Here is a 22,100-nt window from a genome sequence, read left to right as displayed (position 1 = left end):
GCATTAGAGCTGTAGGGATTAGGTGTTTAGCAGAGTAATAGCATGGGGGGAAACTTTATTAGACACATACACACATGCACAATTATTTTACATTATCTTCAGAGAGAGAAGAAATAAAAGATAGAGCACTACAAGAACAGGATAAAATCTCAGGAAGTTCTTGTGCAGTCAAAAAGCTTCCAGGATAATCATTGGCTTTTGTGGGTAAATTTTGATAATACACCAAATGTTGAGGTTACCATATTATGTCTGCTGCCTGGAAGTTTAAAAAAAAACAACAAAAAAAAAAACCGGGCTGTGAAGAAGTGACCAGGCTAACCAAATCTGATATCAGTGAGATATATTGGACTGTTGGCTGGTTATGAAATGTAGCTGTCAGCATGGACTGCTATAACACTCAGATTATAAGAAGGGATCTAATGCAATCAAGGAACAGCCAAAAACAGCCCTTGCCTTAGTTATTTCTTTTTAATGATGACTTGGATGGCACAATTTGGACAAAACAGAGAAGAGGAATTATATATCAAGCTTCCCTTATGAATATTCTACAAGAGTCAAGCACTGGCTGAATGAGCCTGTCATTGGGCACTTGGCACTTATAACAAATTTAATCCCTCATAGAGGCAAGGAGAATAAGCCTTTGGGACTTAAGAGGGAAAATATAATTAGATTGCTATAGATCTGCATTCTTGAATAAACTAAAATGGAGCTATGAAAGAAAATGTATTCCTCTGGGCTGTCTTGGCTCTGGTTTGGTTTTGCTACTAGCCAGACAGATGGTGTTGTTATATTCTCCTTAGGGAGAAAAAATCATTTGAAACTCATTGTTTATTGTGTACACAAAGTATTCTTTATTCCATCATATAAGTCATGATAATAATGCAAATCTTGGAGTAATCTCACCAATGAATATAACTGTATTCTATGCAGTCAATAAGGAATTGTAAAATAATACATTGGGCTATCTAAGCCCACCAATGGACTAGTGGTTCAAATTACTACAGATTTTATTGCTACTGTTATTGGTTAGATTTATGGTTCTCTCTATAAGTTTCAGGGAAAATAAAAGAATCCTTGCAGTCATTTTTTTCTTACATAGATCTCTGTGAAATAGTTGTTCTTTTAAAGCTGCTTTCCCTGTGAATGCTCACATAGAAAACTGGTATCCATTGCAAGAATATCTGCAAGCTTGCCTCTAGAATAAGAGTGAATTTGTAAGAGTTGTTTTAAACCAGAACACAATTTTATTCTAGTTTTTTTGGTGAGAACTGGAGTGGAAGGAGGAAAAAAAGAAGAAAAAGTCATAATAATTAAATATATGTTAGACATACAGTACGTGCATGAAGTCAAGGGAAAGTATAATTGCAGTATCTTTCTGAAAATAAAGCATAAAAGATCACTCATTTCTGCCATAAGTTCCATCAGTTTTTAAAACAGTTTTCCATTGTTTATTGCCAACAATGAGGGTTTTTTCATAAAAGTAAAAATCTTTGCGGAGTGCTTACAAATGTTAAAAATGGCACAATGTTCTTTTTAACAGATGTGTGACTGACCAATAATATTCATTAATTTATTTCACTTTCTCAGAGGGTTCCTGTAACTTCGTATCAGGTTCATCTTTTTATGTTGAATAACTACTGAAGTTAACAACAATATGTTATCATTTAGTGACACTTTAGAATACATTGAGTCTGACAATCTATAGCATCCATAACTGATTGATTAACAACTTTATACAACAGCCCATTACACACAGAAACTCTGGGTGGTGAACAGAAATAAAAACATAAGCAAATTATATTGTCAAATTCTAATTCCCTGCTACTGAAAAGGTTAATGGAGACTGAAACTGTAGTTTAGTGGCTTATATAAGCCACAGCTTACCCACCCTTCGAGAAGAGATACATAGTCTGTTGTTATGTCTTCTATTTTAGCTATATACTAAGTGAATCTGGCCATAATCTCATAGTGTTTCTTTTAAAGCTGCTTAGAATAATTGTTGTTTAACTTGCATGGCTTGATTGTGTGTCTGGTGGCGGGGTGTGTGTGTCAGGTGGAGACACACACACACATATAATGAGAATGAGAGAGAGAGAAATTACAAAGAAAGGAATGAGTTTAATTTTAAAATATTTCATCTATGAAAATATATCAGCATGATAGAAATTAGAATGCAATGCTATACATTTCTTTTTTTTTTTTACCGAAAAGTCTGTTTTGATATATGCCCAAGGCCTGTTTTCACTTTTTTAAAAATTATAATAAACAGTGAAAAGATGACTAAAGCATCAGCTGTATCCCTATGCATAACATATTGGTTTGGATATATTTCTCAGGTAATGACAGATGCTTTAGAAAACAGGCAGCAGAGAGTTATTCATGCTGTCAACTGTCCTAACTATAGCACTATATTTATGAGGCTAGTAGCCTTTGTGGGGGCTTACCTAAATTTAACAGAGTTGTTCAGTTGAAGCTGACAAAGTTCAGGCAAAGATACAACAACAAGATGGATCATATATAATCAAAGTGTAGCACTTTGGGGAGAATCTGTGGTTTTCGTAACAGCATAACAGCCTCAAGTTTAAATTTTAAATAAATAATTTTAAATAAAATTTAAATAAATTTTGTTGTTGTTAGTTGCGAAGTCATGTCCGACCCATTGCGACCCGAATGGACAACTTTCCTTCAGGCCTTTCTGTCCTCTACCACCCTCTGGAGTCCATTTAAGCTCACACCTACTGCTTCAGTGACTCCATCCAGCCACCTCATTCTCTATCGTCCCATTCTTCTTTTGCCCTCAATCGTTCCCAGCATTAGGTTCTTCTCTAGTGAGTCCTTTCTTCTCATTAGGTGGCCAAAGTATTTGAGCTTCATCTTCAGAATCTGGCCTTCTAAAGAGCAGTCAGGGTTGATTTCCTTTAGGACTGACCTGTTTGATTGCCTTGCAGTCCAAGGGACTCGCAGGAATCTTCTCCAGCACCATAGTTCAAAGGCCTCAATTCTTTGGCACTCAGCCTTCCTTATGATCCAACTTTCACAACCATACATTGCAACTGGGAAAACCATAGCCTTGACTATACACAACTTTGTTGGCAGGGTGATGCTTTTTAGTAAGCTATCTAGATTTGCCATAGCTTTCCTCCCCAGGAGCAAGTGTCTTTTAATTTCTTGGCTGCAGTCCCCATCTGTGGTGATCTTGGAGCCCAGGAAAATAAAATCTGTCACTACCTCCATTTCTTCCCCATCTATTTGCCAGGAATTGAGAGGTCCAGATGCCATGATCTTAATTTTCTTAATATTGAGTTTCAAGCCAACTTTTGCACTCTCCTTCTTCACCCGCATGCAGAGGCTCTTTAGTTCCTCTTTGCTTTCTGCCATGAGAGTGGTATAATCTGCATATCTGAGGTTGTTGATATTTCTCCCAGCAATCTTAATTACAACTTTTGATTCATCTAGACCTGCCTTTCTCATAATCTGCTCTGCATATAAGTTAAATAGGCAGGGTGACAGTATACAGCCTTTGCTGGACTCCTTTTCCAATTTTGAACAATCAGTGGTTCCATGTACAGTTCTCACTGTTGCTTCTTGACCCACATATAGGTTTCTTAAGAGACAAATAAGATGGTCTGGTACTCCCATCTCTTTAAGAACTTGCCACAATTTGTTGTGATCTACACAATCAAAGGCTTTAGCATAGTCAATGAAGCAGAAGTAGATGTTTTTCTGGAACTCCTTAGCTTTCTCCATGATCCAGCGTATGTTGGCAATTTGATCTCTAATTCCTCTGCTTTTTCGAAATCCTGCCTGTACTTCTAATAGTTCTCGATCCACTTACTGCTGGAGCCTAGCTTGTAGGATTTTAAGCATAACGTTACTAGCATGTGAAATGAGTGCAATGGTGTGATAGTTTGAACATTCTTTGTATGAATTTTGACTCGGTCAATACTCTATTCAGAAAAAATGTATCATATGTTTGTTTGTCTTAAAAAAATAAAAAAAAATTACAAAACAAAAAGAAAAAAAAAACATTCTCTGGCATTGCTTTTCTTTGGAATTGGAATGTAAACTGACCTTTTCCAATCCTGTGGCCACTGTTGAGTTTTCCAAATTTGCTGGCAAATTGAGTGTAGCACTTTTACTGCATTGTCTTTTAAGATTTTGAATAGCTCAGCTGGAATACTGTCACCTCCACTAGCTTTGTTGTTACTCAGATTTCCTAAGGCCCATTTGACTTCGCATTCCAGGATGTCTGGCTCGAGGTCAGTGACCATCCCATTGTGGTTATCAGGAATGTTAAACTCATTATTCTATAGTTCTTCTGTATAATTTTGTAACCTCTTCTTAATCTCTTCTGCCTCTGTTAGGTCCCTGCCATTTTGGTCCTTTATCATGCCCATCTTTGCATGAAACGTTCCCTTCATATCTCCAATTTTCTTGAAGAGATCTCTGATCCTCCCTATTCTATTGTTTTCTTTTATTTCTTTGCACTGTTCATTTAAGAAGGTATTCTTATCTCTTCTAGCTATTCTCTGGAATTCTGCATTCAATTGGGTGTATCTTTCTCTTTCTCCCTTGCCTTTCACTTCCCTTTTTTCCTCAGCTATTTGCAAAGCTTCCTCAGACAGCCATTTTGCTTTCTCACATTTCTTTTTCTTTGGGATGGTTTTAGTTGCTACCTCTTGTATAATGTTGCGAACCTCCATCCATAGTTCTTCAGGCACTCTGTCTATCAGATCTAATTCCTTAAATCTATTAGTCACCTCTACTATATATTCATCAGGGATATGATTTAGTTCATACCTGAATGACCTAGTGCTTTTCCCTACTTTCTTCAATTTAAGCCTAAATTTTGCAATGAGAAACTCATGATCTGAGCCAAGTCAGCTCCTGGTCTTGTTTTTACTGACTGTATAGAGCTTCTCCATCTTTGGCTGCAGAGCACATAGTCAATCTGATTTCTGTGTTGACCGTCTGGTGATGTTGCCATGACAAGGTAGTAATCCATGAAGGGGATTTAAATAAATATCTCTCAGCAAGACCCTGTCAAGGAATTCAATAGCAGATTTTTTTATGCCCCAGAATCCCAAATGATGAATAAACTTGCTCTGAGAAAGTTAGTCCTAATTGTAAAGGACTCTCTGCAGTTACAAATGGTTAAGCTTATTTGATTTGCTTATGATACATAACAGCATTAAAAAAGAAAATGGGTGACAAAGACAAGATTAAAGTGTTTTGTTTCTTAGAAACAAAATAAGATTTTACTTAGAAACAAAAAAAGCATTTACTATTTCTGGCAAGCAATCATAAAAAAGAACTGATTTTCACAGCCATATACTACACAGCCCTACACTTCTGATTTCTGTTGCTTATAGGTCAAAACCACTACTAGTCTCTCTGTTATAAGAAGAATCAGTAAAGGCAGCCAGTGCCAGCTGAGCAGGCAAGAAGGCCAACCTTGAGGAAGATCATAGAAAAATGGCCTAGAAGCAAAATGTCAGCTATTGAAACAAGTCACCGCATGAGCTGAATGAGTTTAATAGGATTAAAGAATGGTGCTTCAGAGTGAATGGGGCAAAGAAGACGATAGAAGTTTAAGAGAAATGTAGAGAAAGAAAATAGAGGTTTAATTTATTTATTTTATTTTATTTTATTTTATTTTAATTTAATTTATTTTAATTTGATTTATATGCCGCCCTTCTCTGGAGACTCAGGGCGGCTTACAATGCATTAAGCAATAGCCTTCATACTTTTTGTATATTTATACAGTCAGCTTATTGCCCCCACAAACCGGGTCCTCAATTTACCTACCTTAGAAAGGATGGAAGGCTGAGTCAACCTTGAGCCTGGTGAGATTTGAACTTATAGTAATTGCAGACAGCTAGTGTTAATCACAATGCTTTCAGTCTGCTGAGCCACCAGGCCCAGAGAAATGTAGCTTGATTTACAATCTTGATAGTTTCATGGTGCCAAAATCGCAAGAATGAGAGCTCTGGTGAACTATACTGGTAGTCCTTGCTTAATGACTGTTCTATTGAGCAGCTGTTTGAAGTTATGACAGTGCTGAAAAAATAACTTGATACCCAGTCCTTGCTCTTATTGCTCTCATAATCATGTGATTGCGATTCAAGTGCTTTACAACTGGTGGGTATTTACAACCATTGAAGTGTTCTGGAGTCATGTGATTGCCATTTGCCTACTTCACAATTGGCTTCTGGGAACTTAAATCAATTGAGAATCCAGTAGTAATGTTCCAAGTTGTTATGTTCATGTCTCGCTTAATGATTGTGACTCACTTAATTACTGCAGAAATAAGGTTGTAAGTCTATCACAGTCATGTGATGTCTCACTTGACAACCATGTCATTTAGCAATGGAGCTACTGGTCCCAACTGTGGTTGGTAAGCTACAGCTACCTTTTCTTTCTTATAATTGTGATTTTCAGAAAATAGCCATATATTGACTGGGTTTTCATGGGTAATTAGCCAACTGAGGTGCGTGAAACATCCAACAGGTTTACATATTTAGTACCACCTAGAGGCTGTAAGCACTTAGATCTCTTTTTAAATGAATTGCTTTCTATATGATGCTGAAATTCTGGGAGGGTGGAAGGGGCAAGAAAATGGAATAAATTTATTCTTTTCTTCTTCATTATCTGGAATGTTAAGTATATGGCAAATTCAGTAGGTGATAGAATAGAACATAGACTAGAATATTCTTTATTGGCCAAGTATGATTGGAAACACAAGGAATTTGACTCCAGTGCATAAACTCTCGGTGTACATACAAACAACAAAGTAATATAATTATAACATACCAATAGTACAATGTAATAGGAAAGATGAGAAAGATAATAGTACAGCCCTACTATATGGGTAAATATCCATTAGACATAAAACAGTATTGTGGGAATCAGCAGAGTTCAGAATTTCATGAAGTTCAGAGTTCAGAAGGACATGAAAATAAGGGAAATCCTGCTGAACTGGCTGGAGGCCCATCTGGTTCAGAAGCTTTTGTCAGTAGTGGGCAAGTAGATTCATCTAGGAAGCTCACAATCAAGACATAAGTGTCAGCCTTCTTCTGATAGTCAGTTGGGTATTTAAATTATGCTACCTATGACTAAACAGCCACAAAGACTATGGCAATTAGCCTCAGCATTTTTGAATATGTCTACTGTTCTTTCAGAATGATTCTACCTACAGCATTGCAATAAGGTAGACATATGGCAATGGAAATAGAGCAAAGGGTCTTGTGGAATGTAGCATTCAAAGTAGGTGGACATCAGTTGGGGACATTTCCCTTGAGCATCCAGTCAATCTGTTTAAGGAGACAATCCATCCCTGATCTTGAAAGCATTTCTACACAGATTGTAAATACTACCTGAATTTTGTTTCAATTTCAATTTGTTTCAGTTATTCTTGCATGTACTGAGATACTGCCAGCTTATAAAAGCTCTGATGATGCCAGGATCTCTGAATGTGATGCTAATGAAGTGAAGTTGGCAAGTGTAAAAGAACTGTTCATTTCCACAAAATGTGTTCTCTATAGAAAGTGGGGAAGATGAAGTACCTTAGTTGTGTAGCTATAGTATCTTAATATTTAACAAACAAATGTGATGAGAGAACTGTCAGTTATGCTCTCCAACATGGAAGCTCTAAACTATATATTATAATATGCAACTACAAATCATTCCATGAGCTATTTAAACCTTCCTTAGTATCACATCAATATAATATTGGCGACAGCTAACTTTCTTCCCTCTGTAATGCTATCACATGTCCAATATCTTTTGGGAAGTCTAACATCTGCACCCTGCAGCAAAAGTCCATAGTTGAGAATCCTGATCTGTTATAATTGAAATAGGTTATAGATGATGGAGGGAATGGTTTCATAGGGCAGGAAGAAGAGCCATTAGCAATGGTCAGACAAGATGGGCTTGAGTTCAGACAAACCCCTTCCTTGTTCATAGAAAGATAAAGTGAAGGATGGAAGAAGCACATTCATACTTCCAAGATTCTGTTACAATAAAAGTTAATACTGACCTATATAATACTGGTTTCTTAGCCTGGTCTGTCTCATTGGACTGTTGTAGAGATGAAAAAAGGAATTAACTGTCTCTATTGGAGTATACACTTACCATTGTACTTGAATAACGTACAGTTAGAACCATTCCCAGACCAATATATATATTTCAGAACTATTTTGACTTCTTCATCTTTACCTGTAAATTGGCTCAAGAAGACCTGTGAAAACTCAATTGTATTGACAATATATTTGGGGAACAAATAGATTTTTGGATCTTTGTCACCACTTGTCTTATTTCAGTTCTGAGAACTATCAATCAGAACAAATCTGGGGATTAAGATGTTTTTCCTTGGAAATAATTACGCTCTGAACTGTTGTGTGATTAACTTAAAAAAAAGAAATGAATTTGAAAATGATCCTGGGAAGACTTCAGAATAGTTGTTTGAAGTATAGCTTTACTCCGAAGAAGTAAACGCTTCTCATGAAGAGCCCTCCTGATGGTAATTTCCCCAAGTACAAAAGACAAATTGGTGCTCACAGCAGACCAGAGTGTGCTTTCTAATTGCCTTTTGCAAGAATGATCAACCATAATTTCTTGCTGCTGCCATCTCAGCCTTGTCTCGCAGGCAGGGAAGAATTCATTTTCTTGCCAAAACCAGAATGTTTTGGTAAAGGTAACACTTCACGTATCCAAACCATGTATAGTTTGAAATATTTTGCCAATTTTATATTATCAAAGCTTCCTTGAGAATTTCCAACCAACAGAAGTTTGTCAAGGAAACATAATGCATAATCCCTTAAAAAGACCTTGGATGTGCTTGCCTTTTGAATCGACTGGCCTGATATACTTAAGACTGACAAATCTACTAGTGTTAGAAAAGCGTTTGTAACAAAGCACAATGGAAGCCCTTAATCCCTTTGAGCACTTTTGCCTATAGCTTTTCCTTTCTTCAGATACACAGCTGTTTGAAACACAGCTCTTAATCGAAAGCAAACTTCCAGTAAAACTAAATTAGAGTGACTGGGATTTATAGTTGCTAGAAAAAAAGTCTGGGTGCCTAGACAGCTTTATTGATGTGTTGTCATGATGTGCAGAGAAGAAATCTTAACAGGGGCAACAGGGATATGTTCCTTGTGTTTGTTGATCTGCAGTCTTCTATAGGAAGGAAATGTTCATGTTTATTTTTGAAGTGGCATTTTGTGGAGGGGAGGGGGCAGTTAAAATTTCTCCCAGAACAAATATCTGAATTTCATTTCCAAAGCTACTCTCATCCACTAATATCCTGCTCATCTGTCCACAAATGACTTTGTAGCTTCAAGAAACAAAGAATGATCTTGTGACTTCTGTAACCCTTCAAATTGATGTTGTCTATATGATATGAATGCATAGGAATTTTAAGATTTTTTTTATATTATGGAAGTATAGAAACTGTGCTCCTATAATGAATATGTCCCTTGGAGCTGTCTCTTAGCATCTAAAGGTATAATGTTTACTGCATAGGCAAAAAACTAAGCATATTGTGTATATGCTTGAATAGTTTTATGTGAATCTGCAAAAATATAGTCTGCATATTTAGAATGCAAACAGAACCATGCTAATTCATAAATTTGAAGCACCTTTATAATAGCATTAATTTCAATACAATGAAAAATGTATCAAATAATTGCACTTTATTATTGTTATGCCTCTCGTTGGCAGGGAAATTTATCTCAGTTTTTTTTAAAGAAAACTTTTGTTGTTGAAATGGAGAGAAACATTTAGAAATGCAAAGTCAAGAGTCTTAAATTTTGAACAGATTATATTAAGGTGATGAATAACAATTAGAATGAACCTTTCTTGGCCTCATAATATTTTTAGTATAATATTTTTTTTAGCAAGATGCTAATGCATTTCAAATGATGAAGCTCTAGAGGCAATGCAGAGGTTAGGAGCAGAGATTAACATGGAGCAAAAGATTGTCTCAAGATCAACCAGAGAGTTTCACGGTTCAGTGCAAATTTGAGCCTGTATTTCAGCTTTTGTAATCCACTACATGGCCACATACAAAAGATTACAGCTCAGCCCTGTTGTAGGTAATAAATGTTTTAAGAAGAATATTGGGTAGAAAGCTTAAACTGTAGAAAACTTTAAGTTGCTTACTTAATTAAAAAAATGTGATTGATGATGATGATGATGAAGATAATGATACAGCTGCAAGGTTCTAAAATTAGCAGGAAGACTCGCAAAATGTAATACTTTGTTATATCATGCTCTACTGTTCTCACCTGATATTTAGTAATATTTGCTACATGTGAATATATACCTCAATTTACACTGAAATCATTTACGCTGATCAATGATGAAAGCATGAGGTTAGTTTGCTCTTTTATTTAAAATGTTTTGTGGACAAGGGTTCATAAAATTGGGGAATAATAAAAGAAACAATCATTTGTTCCCTGGCATGCATCATGAGCTATCCCTACAAGCAAGAACATCCTTGCTTATAGATGTTCTTAATCGTTAATTTCCTGCACAGATCAAAAGGTGTTTTCATTTATGTTTTGCTTCATTCTTCTGCCAATTTGCTTGAATACACATTTAAAACACCATTTAAGATTTTTTTAAAAAAATAAATAAATAATGTAGCAAGTAATCAAACGAGTCTTCCAAGGTAATGCAGTAGAATGTAAAATAAATAAGGTGGAAATTGATCTACGGGTTTTTCTCCAATCAACACAGCATGCAAATGTATTTTGTCTGACAGCATAAAATGTAGTGAGGGTATAAAGGGGTTGTAAACAACAAAACCCTTAGCCAGTTTTTTAAGAATGATGGAAAATATGATCAACAAATTTATTAGCTATAGCTAATGCAAGGTTTGAAAGCAGTACAAGGTGTGGCTCCAAATTCTAGCACTCTTGTCCACTTCCACCATTTTAGTGTTTTAGTGCCATCTTTGGGGCTTGGTGAAGCTAGCCTCATTTATCATGCTGAACTTTCCATGCCAGGGATTTACCACAACTTGAACCTAACCCAATATTTCAAATATTGGAGTGATGTACAATATGCCTGTCTAAAGATGTGAGCCAACTCTTTCCCATGCCCATAGATTTGCTTCATTTCAAGATACAATTAAAAAAATACCACAAACTTTCTAAAGCATTTAGGGTATCCACAATAACAGATTGTACTTGTGGGTGTCTATAGGATTACCACTTTTTTGTTTTACTGGTCTACTAAAGTGTTCACAAGGATGAAAGTGTTTTCTCCAGCATACATGACTTCCTTGAATGAGATTGAATATAATTGCTAGCAATTTCTTTGCAATACCTTTCCTAAGAAGCAACCTGTTGAATAGATGGACCCAGCACATTTCTCTAGAACTGCTCTATCAATTCTAGACAAATTTGCAGATGAAAACTTCTTTAACCTTGATGGTTGCTCTGTCATGATGCCTTTATAATATCTTTTCTCCAGTGGCATCTCTTCTTATTTATCTAGAAGACAGGCAATAACACATATAGGTTTACAACTATTATTGTTTAGTTTCTGAATTAAAAACCTCACTAATTCACTTTCTCTCTTACACAAATAATGTGTAAGTGAGAACAAGAAATGGCTACGTTATATCCAATAACGTACTTTAGCTGCAATAATTATAATTAAATGTTTCTTGTAATGGGTTATCAAACCATCATATTGTTGTGTGGAAAGTTTGGTCCATTCAACTTTGTGATCTGCTTCAATTCAAAAATATGAACATTTTCTATGGAGTTTAGGCCTGGATTTTGACTTACAGAACATTGCAACTTCATGCATGCTTTGTGACTTGTATGCTTCAGATCATTATATTGCTACATGCTTCAGATTCACCTGAGGGAGATATCTGTTCTTCTCTTATAAAATTCTCTGATAAAAAACAAAAGTATTATTTCCTTCCATGATGGCAAGCTGCCCAGATCCTAAGACCAGAAAACATCCTGAAATCTTAACATTATCATCTCCATGCATGAAGCATGTGCTAATCGTAAATGCAGTATTAGGTTTTCATCAGACGTATCAACATGCACATAGACTGAGAGTTTCCATTTCATCTTTCCACAGGACATTACTCCAGGTGTCTTAAGGATGATCCAGCTACTTTTTGGCAAGGATGATAAATCATCTATGCTCTTATTGAATAAACATTTTCATCTTGCTATTCTCCCATGAATCCCATTTTACCAAGTACATCTGTCATAGCGGAATTCACTAATATTGATTTTAGCCAGGGCAAGATAAACTGCAGAATCCTAGAGATAGTTTTCATGTCCTTTATGAGTTCCTGAACAATTCCATACTGTACTTTTGTTATGATTTCACCAGCACAACTATTCTTGGGAAAATTCCATTTCAAAACAAAATTTTGACTTCAGACTGGTGAAGCTGGAGATCTAATATCTTCCAGGTTTCAAGGACACATTTACACAAGACTACATTCATTTATTTTGACTGGGGTGTGACATGCCTCTGGAATATGTATGGCGAGAATTTCAGTGGGATGAGTGGTATTAATGTTTATGGTATTCATACAGAATAGGGATGACCCAAATCATCCCCAAGTATTTAATGCATGCTTCATACTACTGGTTTTAATTATTCCTTTAATTTACTTGATTGAACTAAAGGGGTGATGACATTTTCACCCTTGCATTTTATATGTTGAATGACTTTGCTTATGAAATAAATGGAAATGTTCACTCGGTTCCATTTATCTATCAGTACGATCTATGTGAAGCTTGATAACATTCAGTGTAGTAGCAAAAATGATAGTAATTTAGAAATAGTAATAGTAAATTTTAAAAAAATCCTAAAAAAAGCAAATACTTTTTCACAGAACACACACACACAAACAGACACTGGGAATAGTATGCTGAGGGTATACCATGTTTGTTAAAAGAGTTTTCCCAATTAATCCATTTCTATTATTTATGTGATTTGTTAAATTTAGAAAGCTACCCAAATCCATAAGACTTAAAGTGGCATATGCATTAACAATGGCAAAAGCAATTAAAACAAACAAGAGTATCCTGAAAAAGCAATTCCACAAACAGATACACTATTGTGTCAAACTGGCAGACACCCTAACCCAGGGCATGGGAGAATAGCCAATTTTTAAAAGACTTCTAAAACATTAGCATGGGAGACACACAGATTATGGGGCATGCTGTTCCCTAGGACAGTAGGACATATACAATCTAGGTGCAACAAATACCAATAGCTCAATTAAATCACTAGGCTCCAAGCTGCATATGTTGTCTGGAACCATCAATCATACAGCTGGAGTAGATATCACTGGAGGTAAGCTATCCCTCAGATAATCAGGATGTGTGACATAGAGCACCTTGCAGACCCAGTTCTTGGATGCTACATATTTCCTCCTCCCCATCTCCTCCTCCTCCTCCTCCTCCTCCTCCTCCTCCTCCTCCTCCTCCTCCTCCTCCTCCTCCTCCTCTCTCTCTCTCTCTCTCTCTCTCTCTCTCTCTCTCTCTCTCTCTCTCTCTCTCTCTCTCTCTCTGAAAGAGAAAGGGAATGGTTCCTTTCCTCTTATTTGTTACTCAAATCCTCTCAACCACCATGCTTCCTCGTATAAAGCCATATGCTATGAACTCAGGGGACAATTTTGATCTCATGTTGTTTTCAGTGATTTGGGGCTGGCAATTTGTGATAAACAGTGGCATTCACTAGAGTTTATCTGGTGCTGCAGAAGCAATTCATGGTAGTGGAGTATCTTTTGGCTACAATCTCACAGCAATTCCACATCCTCTGAAGCTACTTTAATGCTTTGAGGAGGCACATTTGGCTATTGCAAGCTTGTTTTTCAAAGTAGTCTCATACATACAGACACTCAAATTTGCATGCATTTTTTTCCATCTTCAGGCAGAAATAGTAAGAAAATTAAGATAATTAAGACATAATTGAAATAAGGTAAGAAAAAGGAAGAAAATAAATATGTCCAGGAGAAGAGGTACCTGAACAACAACAACAAAAAAAAAAGAGTGTTATAAAAAGAATTAAAGTTTCCCAAGCAGGAGGAACATCTACAATTAAGAAGACATTGTTGTTGAATTTTTAGGTATCTCTGAAGATAGCTAATCAGCATGATTTGGGAGAGATGGGTAAATGTCATTGGCTTGACTGGCTTTTCTGAATTCTTTTTATAATTTTTTTAGGAGCTTGACTTGTAGAGGTCAAAAGTCTTCAGTACAGGAGAAGATAAAAATACTTGAGTATTTTTAGAAAGGATGGAAGGCTTGAGTTGACTCAGTCTTCCATCCTTTCTAAGGTAGGTGAAATGAGGACCCAGTTTGTGGGGGCAATAAGCTGACTTTGTATAAATATACAAAAGGATGAAAGCTATTGCTGAGCACATTGTAAGCCGCCCTGAGTCTTCGGAGAAGGGCGGCATATAAATCAAATAAAAAAAAAAAAAAAAAACTTGGCAGTCCATGGATACAACTCATTTTGGAATCCTTACTTGTAGTGAGGCAGAAACTACTCACTTTCAGCAGAATCTGACTTTTTCAATCTCATCTTCCTTTCTGATAAATATTTAGAGGTATTTGTTTTCATAAAAATGTTTGTACCATTGTGTGTTGCTTCCATTTACATAATTCATGGTAATTAAATTTAATGCCTATTAAAAATATAACAGAAGCTACTAATGGCTAGAACCATTACCCTGATCCTTCCTGTAGGCTTTTATGGTTGGCCTTTCATCTTTTATACTATTACTAAATTGATGTTTGTTTGTTTGTTTGTTTGTTTAGCCACCATCTTGTCATGGAGCTAATCTGGGTGTTTTACAATAGTGAACATAAAACTATTTTAAAAAGGTAAATATAATCACATCAGTTGTGATCCAAGAACTGTAATCTTAAACAAAATCACATTAGCAAGGTACATTAATGTTCCTGATATTTGAGTACATATGAAACACAAAATAAAGGAATATAGAAATGCCTGTGTTATCTATTAAGGTACCTTGATATTAAAAATGGAAGCAAAACCTTCAGCTGAGAAAAATAAAACTATAAATCACTGCTAGCAGATATTTAAAGATAAATAGATTTAAAGATAAAACTTCCCAAATAATTCTACACTCTGTGATTTTTTCAAAACATTTACTATGTACGAGGTTCAATTCTGTTTCAATTTTGGATTTGACATGAAAGAATGCTGACATTTACCTGGAAAATATACAGAGAGAAAAATCTGGCATCCAATAGTAGAAGCTAAAAATGGCACAGAACTATTGCAATGAATGGAAAGGATCACAAAGAATATCATAAGATCTTGGAAAGGAGAGATAGATATTAAAAAAAAAAACCTACACTCTTTGTGAGTTTACATAAAACATTTATCCAAATCAATTAAACAACTATTGCCTATATTGGCACAATTTAATAAGTTGATTAGGAGCTTGGGTAGGCTGTTAAAATAAAGGTAAAGGTTCCTCTCACACATATGTGCTAGTTGTTTCCAACTCTAGGGGGCAGTACTCATCTCCATTTCTAAGTCGAAGAGCCAGCGCTCTCCGAAGATGTCTCTGTGGTCATGTGGCTGGCATGACTAAACGCCAAAGGCACATGGAACGCTGTTACCTTCCCACCAAAGGTAGTCCCTATTATTCTACTTGCATTTTTAATGTGCTTTTGAACTGCTAGGTTGGCAGAAGCTGAGACAGGTAATGGGAGCTCACCCCATTACGTGGCACTAGGGATTCAAACTGCTGAACTGCCAACCTTTCAATCAACAAACTTAGTGTTTAGCCACTGAGCCACCACGTCCCCAAGGCTGTTGTTAGTTGATTTAAATTCATATAAAATCTTGGGCTCTTGAGTATTTTAATGTACAGTATATACAGTTTTGTTATTTGTCTGATTTAATAAAGGATGCAAATGTAAAAGATGGACTACTTCAGTAATCATATTTAATATGTTGTATGGAACTGAATCTGTCTTGGAAAAAGCCCTTGAGTTGGCACCTCTCCTCTGAAATGAAGCAAACATTTTGCTATGTTGTCTATGGAGATTCTCAGTCATCCAGGTCCTGGTTGTCCCAAAGATGCTTTTTCAAGAGGTAACTGGACTCTGGACTCTGACTAGAAGAAGCTTCTTGGATGAGAAGCAAAACATCTTCAAAGAAAAACCAGAAAGTCCAGTTGCCTCTTTAAAAAGCACCTTTTGGTACATTCTACTATGTTGTTTTCTGCATTTGGGAGATGTCTTCTCATGATGTGAATGCTAAACAGAAAAACACACATATTCCGACAGAGCTCTTGATTCATGGCAATGTGAATATTGGATATACATTTCTTGTACCAAGACCCAAATATCACATGAACTCAGCTATTTCATTTCCAGTCTCAATGAACTCACCCTATCAATGGCATTGCAGTGTGGGTGAAGAAATCAAGAAAGGAAGCACTACTGATTTTCTGTTCACCTCAGTGAGTGGCCAATGGACATATCTAACTCTTGCAGAAGGAGGAAAAGGCATACTTGTGGCCTCTGGCCATATCTGATAAAATCTGAAGTTTTATCACCAGAGCCACTTTTCTTTTTCATCATTTTAGAAACCAGGAAGGACATCTATACCTTTAGGTGACTCTTAACTCACTTAGCAATGTTGATATATCTTCAAGCATTCATAATGAAACAAGCCAGGCATGTAAAAAAAGAGATAAGCCCAGTGAGCATAACAGTACCTGAAATCTCTCAAATGCTTTTATAACATAACTTAACAATTTATTTACAACTATAAAGTTAAATCTATAAGCCAAAAGGCAGATGGCATGGAAGCTCCCAGAAAGAAGCAAGTTCAGTTGTCTAGCTAAGTGTTGAAAACACTGGACTCTTGAGTGTATTATTACCATAGAAGAGAAAATGATCACAATCACAGCCCTATTTGTACTACTGCAGTGGAAAAGGATTTTTTTTTTTTTTGGAGATATAATGAGATGGCACCATGCCTGCTGGCAGGGTCATTCACAGAAGAGACAAACAAGTCAAATTGGCAGCCGTGACTCCATGCCAGCTCTTCAAAGTAGTCCAGGTCAAAAAACAGACTCTACAAGAAATACTGGAACTCTTTTGACATCAGCTTAATGTTCAAAGTCTGACTGTCAAATCAAATAAAATCTTTATTTATGGTCATAGACCAGTGTAAAAACCCAAGCTTTGTTTTCCTCCCTTCTGGACACCAAAGAGTTGAGGCGAAGCCAGCTTGACTTTCTTTTTGATGCTTCTTTTGTTTTCTGGGTTTAAAGAATGTTTTGTCACAGTCGTTGGCATAGTTTCTTCAAGGGCATCTTACTACTCTCTATATGGCATGATCAAAGTTCTTTCCTTTTGTTGTGTGTTTGTGACAGGTGCAACACATAATAATACTCCATTCTCTTCCACTTCCCAACCGGCAAGCTCCCCTATGCACTGGACTTCCTTTTCATTTCTGATCTTTCATTGTTTAATGGCAGGCCCTAAAGCGCTGATCCTGCAACAAATAAAAGTTTCTAAAGCTTTGGTTCCAGATGAAGGGAGTTATTGATACAAATCAACACTGCATACACTAGCTTTTAGTACCCACTTCAGTGGTGGGATTCTACTGGTTCGGACCAATTCGGGCGAACCGGTAGCTCTAACTTTCAGCCGTGAGCAAACCGGTTCTCTCTTTCTTTGAAGTGGGCCCGCCCATCTGCCCCTGTGTTATACTCACCTTTATTTCTGCTTCCGAAGCCCAGCTGATCAGGGCAGCAGAGTGGTTTTTTTTAAAAAAAATGATTTATATGCCGCCCTTCTCCAGAGACTCAGGGCAGCTTACAATGTGCTAAGCAATAGCCTTCATCCTTTTTGTATATTTATACAAAGTCAGCTTATTGCCCCCACAACTGGGTCCTCAATTTACCTACCTTAGAAAGGATGGAAGGCTGAGTCAACCTTGAGCCTGGCGAGATTCGAACCTGCAGTGATTGCAGGCAGCTGGATTGCCGCTCCTCAGCTGCTTTCCTTGCTCTCAGCAACACGGAAATTCAATTTTCTGCAAACTGTGGGTAGGATCCCACCCCTGACCCATTTGGCTTACTGATTCCCAGGGACAATAGATATAGTTAGCAGAAGGGCTATAACTTTTATTTCCTTTCCATGACCAAGGACTTATCTGCATTGTTAAATTGCCCTATCACCAATGCCCAAGCAGAGGAGTCGACACAGTTTATGTCCAGGATGTGAGTGTCTGCAAATATCTTCTCAGCCCTCTTTCTGAGAATAATAATTGCACAGTATCGTTCAGTCTATTCAATGTAAACATTAATTGTCTGGAGTTTGGGGAAGGTTGAATTACAAATCACTGCTAGATACCAAAAAAAATAACTCCAGTTTAAAATGTACAGAAAATTAGATTAAATTTCAGTTGGAAAATATTCTGGCAAAGAAAAAAAAAAGGCAAATTATTTTCACAATTATAATGATAAAATGATCTACTTTCCTTCACTCATTGCACTCTCAGTTTCCTTTGCCTCAGAATAAATTTATGATGGGACTTATTTAGGAGCATTGTATTTGGCCAAGTAAATGACAACATTTTTTCAGTATCTCGAAGAGTCATTCTGAGTTTTGCAGTTCAGATAAAATACCAAACTTACCAAATTTTGTTAAGAGTGAAAAAGTAGCTTAAATCAGCACCCATCTTGGCAGCTCATCTCCTTTCAGGGGAGATTGTTTTATAATAAAACACATCTGAAGTGTTATTTAGGTTATTGTCTTTACTAATTTAGAAATCTTTATATAACACAATAATATGCAATTTGAATATTTATCTAGTATAGCCTGTTGTGCTATCAGCAGCTTTCTAGGAACCTTGAAAGAGATTTTGTTTTAATTGCCTGAGCCTTTTGTAACACTAGAAATGGAACTAGGGAACTTCTGTTTGAGTTGATTATAACTCTTCCATTTGATCACTTAGATCTCATTCCTTGAAAATTATGTACTTCATTCAAGGAGATAATTTTAGAATGTTTTTCTTAAGTACAAATTGCATGGAGGTCTTCTACTATAGGATTTCTGCATCCAATAGCATTCAATGAGGAGTATCTGCATACAGCAATAAAAAAAAAAAATCAAAATATAAGCTGCCTTTATTACCATAGCAACAAGAGATCCCTTCTATTTTTCTTCTCCCAAGTCCCCTTTTTCTCCCTTTCTCACCACTTTCTTGTTAGGTGTATAGAGGGAGGGGATACTTTTGAAAAAAGTTGGAACTAATGCTATTATTACAGAAAAGAGAAGGAAAGATCAGTGGTAAAAAAAAATGTGCCTTGCTTTGACTTGGATATTTGCTATAGCAAAACATCATAAATATTAAAAATCTTAAATATGTTGACTTATTTATTTCTTAATTCTGTCTTGTCTGTGACAGACACCCAGAAAATTTCACAAACAAATGAACCCTGCACAGCTAGAACAGTGTTAATGAGTGTCAGTTTCCAATCACTGGCTTGGTGCCTTGCCTGCCAAGAAACATCAGTTGTCATGGTGACTTGATGCTCCTCTTTATTCCTTTTTTATTAAGCCTCTTGCCTTTCAATACAGAAGGATATGGCTTGGTCTGACTTTTCACAACATCACTTGTTTCGGCTGCTGAGGAAACAACGTGGCTGTACCAGACTGCTGTAAAAATGCACCAACAACTTAGCACAGTAAATATCTAAAGCAATGTTACCATCTTCTATAAGGCTGAGGTGGATGTGACTTCTCCATAGGGTAAAATAAACAATGTGGAAAATGTCAGAGTGTTTAAAGCATGACTATTATTTTGAGATTATCCACACGTGCTAAGCAAAGCCAGCAAGCAATCATTCTTCTTCAACTCTACACAGAGAACTACAATGGTGATACACACATGGTGAGGAGAATGATACATGAGGAGAGAGAGAGAGAGAGACGCCCTCTAATGGCCTCCCTTATATAGGCAGCTTCTTAAAGGCCAATAACCCTGCTGACTCATCCTCAGTCTTAAAGGGGTGATCAGCTTTAAATCATCATTACCTTGACAGAAAAGGATTCCAGTGGATTGTTTGTGAGACCATCCTATACCAACTTCTCCACCATAGCACGTCTTTCTATTTATTTATCAGATTTATATCCCACTTTTCATCTTGAAGCTCTGGGAGGTTTACATATAGATCTCACTTCCTTTTACCTTACAGTGACCCTATGAGATAAGATAGGTGAAGTGACATAGAGGGACTGCTCTAAAATCACCCATTGAGTTTCCGTAAGGTAAACTTGAATTTGGTCTCCCAGTCCAACATTTTAACCACTTATATATTTGCACAATAGAGCGCAAATAAGCCTTTAACATAGTGCATCAAGGTATCAAATTTGGGATTATCAGAACAGAAAATACAAAGATGTGCTTCTTCACTGCATAGCATTATCTCTCAAATGTTGGAAAAAAGATGATATATTTATATGGGCATTTAACTACTCTGCAATAAACATGATGCATAGGCTGCCTATTCAGTATACATAATCTGATGTTTATATGGAGAGAAACACATTATCTATTGCTCTAATAACTATTATATAGCTTGCATAAAAATAAGTTTCCAGTAACCAAGAAACAGTACATTATATCCATTTATCATTTGTCCTTCTTTGGATATTTTTTTTAAATCTTTAAAGTTTTGTTTTATTTTAGAATTTTACCGTATTTTTTGGAGTATAAGATGCACCTTTCCCCCCCCCCCAAAAAAGAGGGTAAAATCTGGGTGCGTTTTATACTCTGAATGTAGCCCTGCCCAGCTTCTCAAACAGAGGTTTCAGAGGCTGAAAAAAGTATCAGAAATGAAGCTTCAGAAAAGAAGCCCCCAAACAGAACTTCAGAGGCTTTTTTTCTCAAGCTCTGTTTTGGAGGTTTTCAGAGGCAGGAAAGAAAGCTTTTTCTGAAACAGAGTTTCAGAAGTTTGAGGCAGAAAAAAAAGCAAAACAAAATAAAATAAATAAAAGCAAGGCACAGAGCTCACAACCAAGGAGAGCCTCGGTGGTGCAAAGAGCCTCGGTGGTGCAGCGGACTAAAGTGCTGTTAAGTGCTAGCACTTAGCTGTCAGCTGCCTGCAATTAGTGCAAGTTCGAATCTCACCAGGCTCAAGGTTGACTCAGCCTTCCATCCTTTCAAGATAGGTAAATTGAGGACCTGGATTGTGGGGGCAATAAGCCAACTTTGTATAGAACAACACTGCTTAGGGGGGGGCCGAAAGCCCTAATAAGCAGGTATATACAAAAAAGTATGCAGGCTATTGCTATAATGCATTGTAAGTCGCCCTGAGTCTATGGAGAAGGGCGGCATATAAATTGGACTAATAAAATAAAAAATAAAAATAAATAAAAGAACCTGTTGCTAAAATTCACCTCTGGGAACAGCTGATTGGGGGTATTCCGAGAGGCCAATCCACCTGCCAATCAGCTTTTTTCTTATTTTTCAGCCCAAAAACTAAGGTGCGTCTTATACGGTAATTATTTTCACTTAAGAGGCCATTGCTAACAGGGCATGCAATAGATGATTCAGAATGGCACTCTGAATTTCTTACTGAATTCTGTAAATTCCGCTACTATATTCATAAGATAATATTCATGTTATATGCTTTTGTCTAGAAACTTCTTTTTAAATTAGAAAAAAGAAAAATAATGCCCTATTGCAAAGTCTCATAATATAGTATATTGATACTTTTTTGCATATTTTTTCTAATTTCTAATTAATCTATGTTGTCCATATATTTAATTGTCAATGCAAACCATCCTGTTCTTATTTGTTTCTTCGTTTTCAAATGCAGATGCCTTCACAGTTCTTACCATTGTGTCTATGTAACTTTCAATGGTGCAATTACTCAGGAACATCTTTTCTCTTATTGAAAGCTATTTAAAGGAAAAATACCAATACCTATTATTCCATTCTAGCCACTGACTTTTGAAATGAAAATGCCCAGATTCAATTTCAAAGCAGTTTGTGGTACGATACTTTTATACACTTACCATTAGCAATAGTTTTATCATTCACCATTA

The sequence above is a fragment of the Pituophis catenifer genome, unplaced genomic scaffold (assembly GCF_029215685.1).
Source record: "Pituophis catenifer annectens isolate HBS135680 unplaced genomic scaffold, rPitCat1.0.hap2 SCAF_1, whole genome shotgun sequence".
Taxonomy (NCBI): Eukaryota; Metazoa; Chordata; class Lepidosauria; order Squamata; family Colubridae; genus Pituophis; species Pituophis catenifer.
This window is presented reverse-complemented; position numbering follows the sequence as displayed.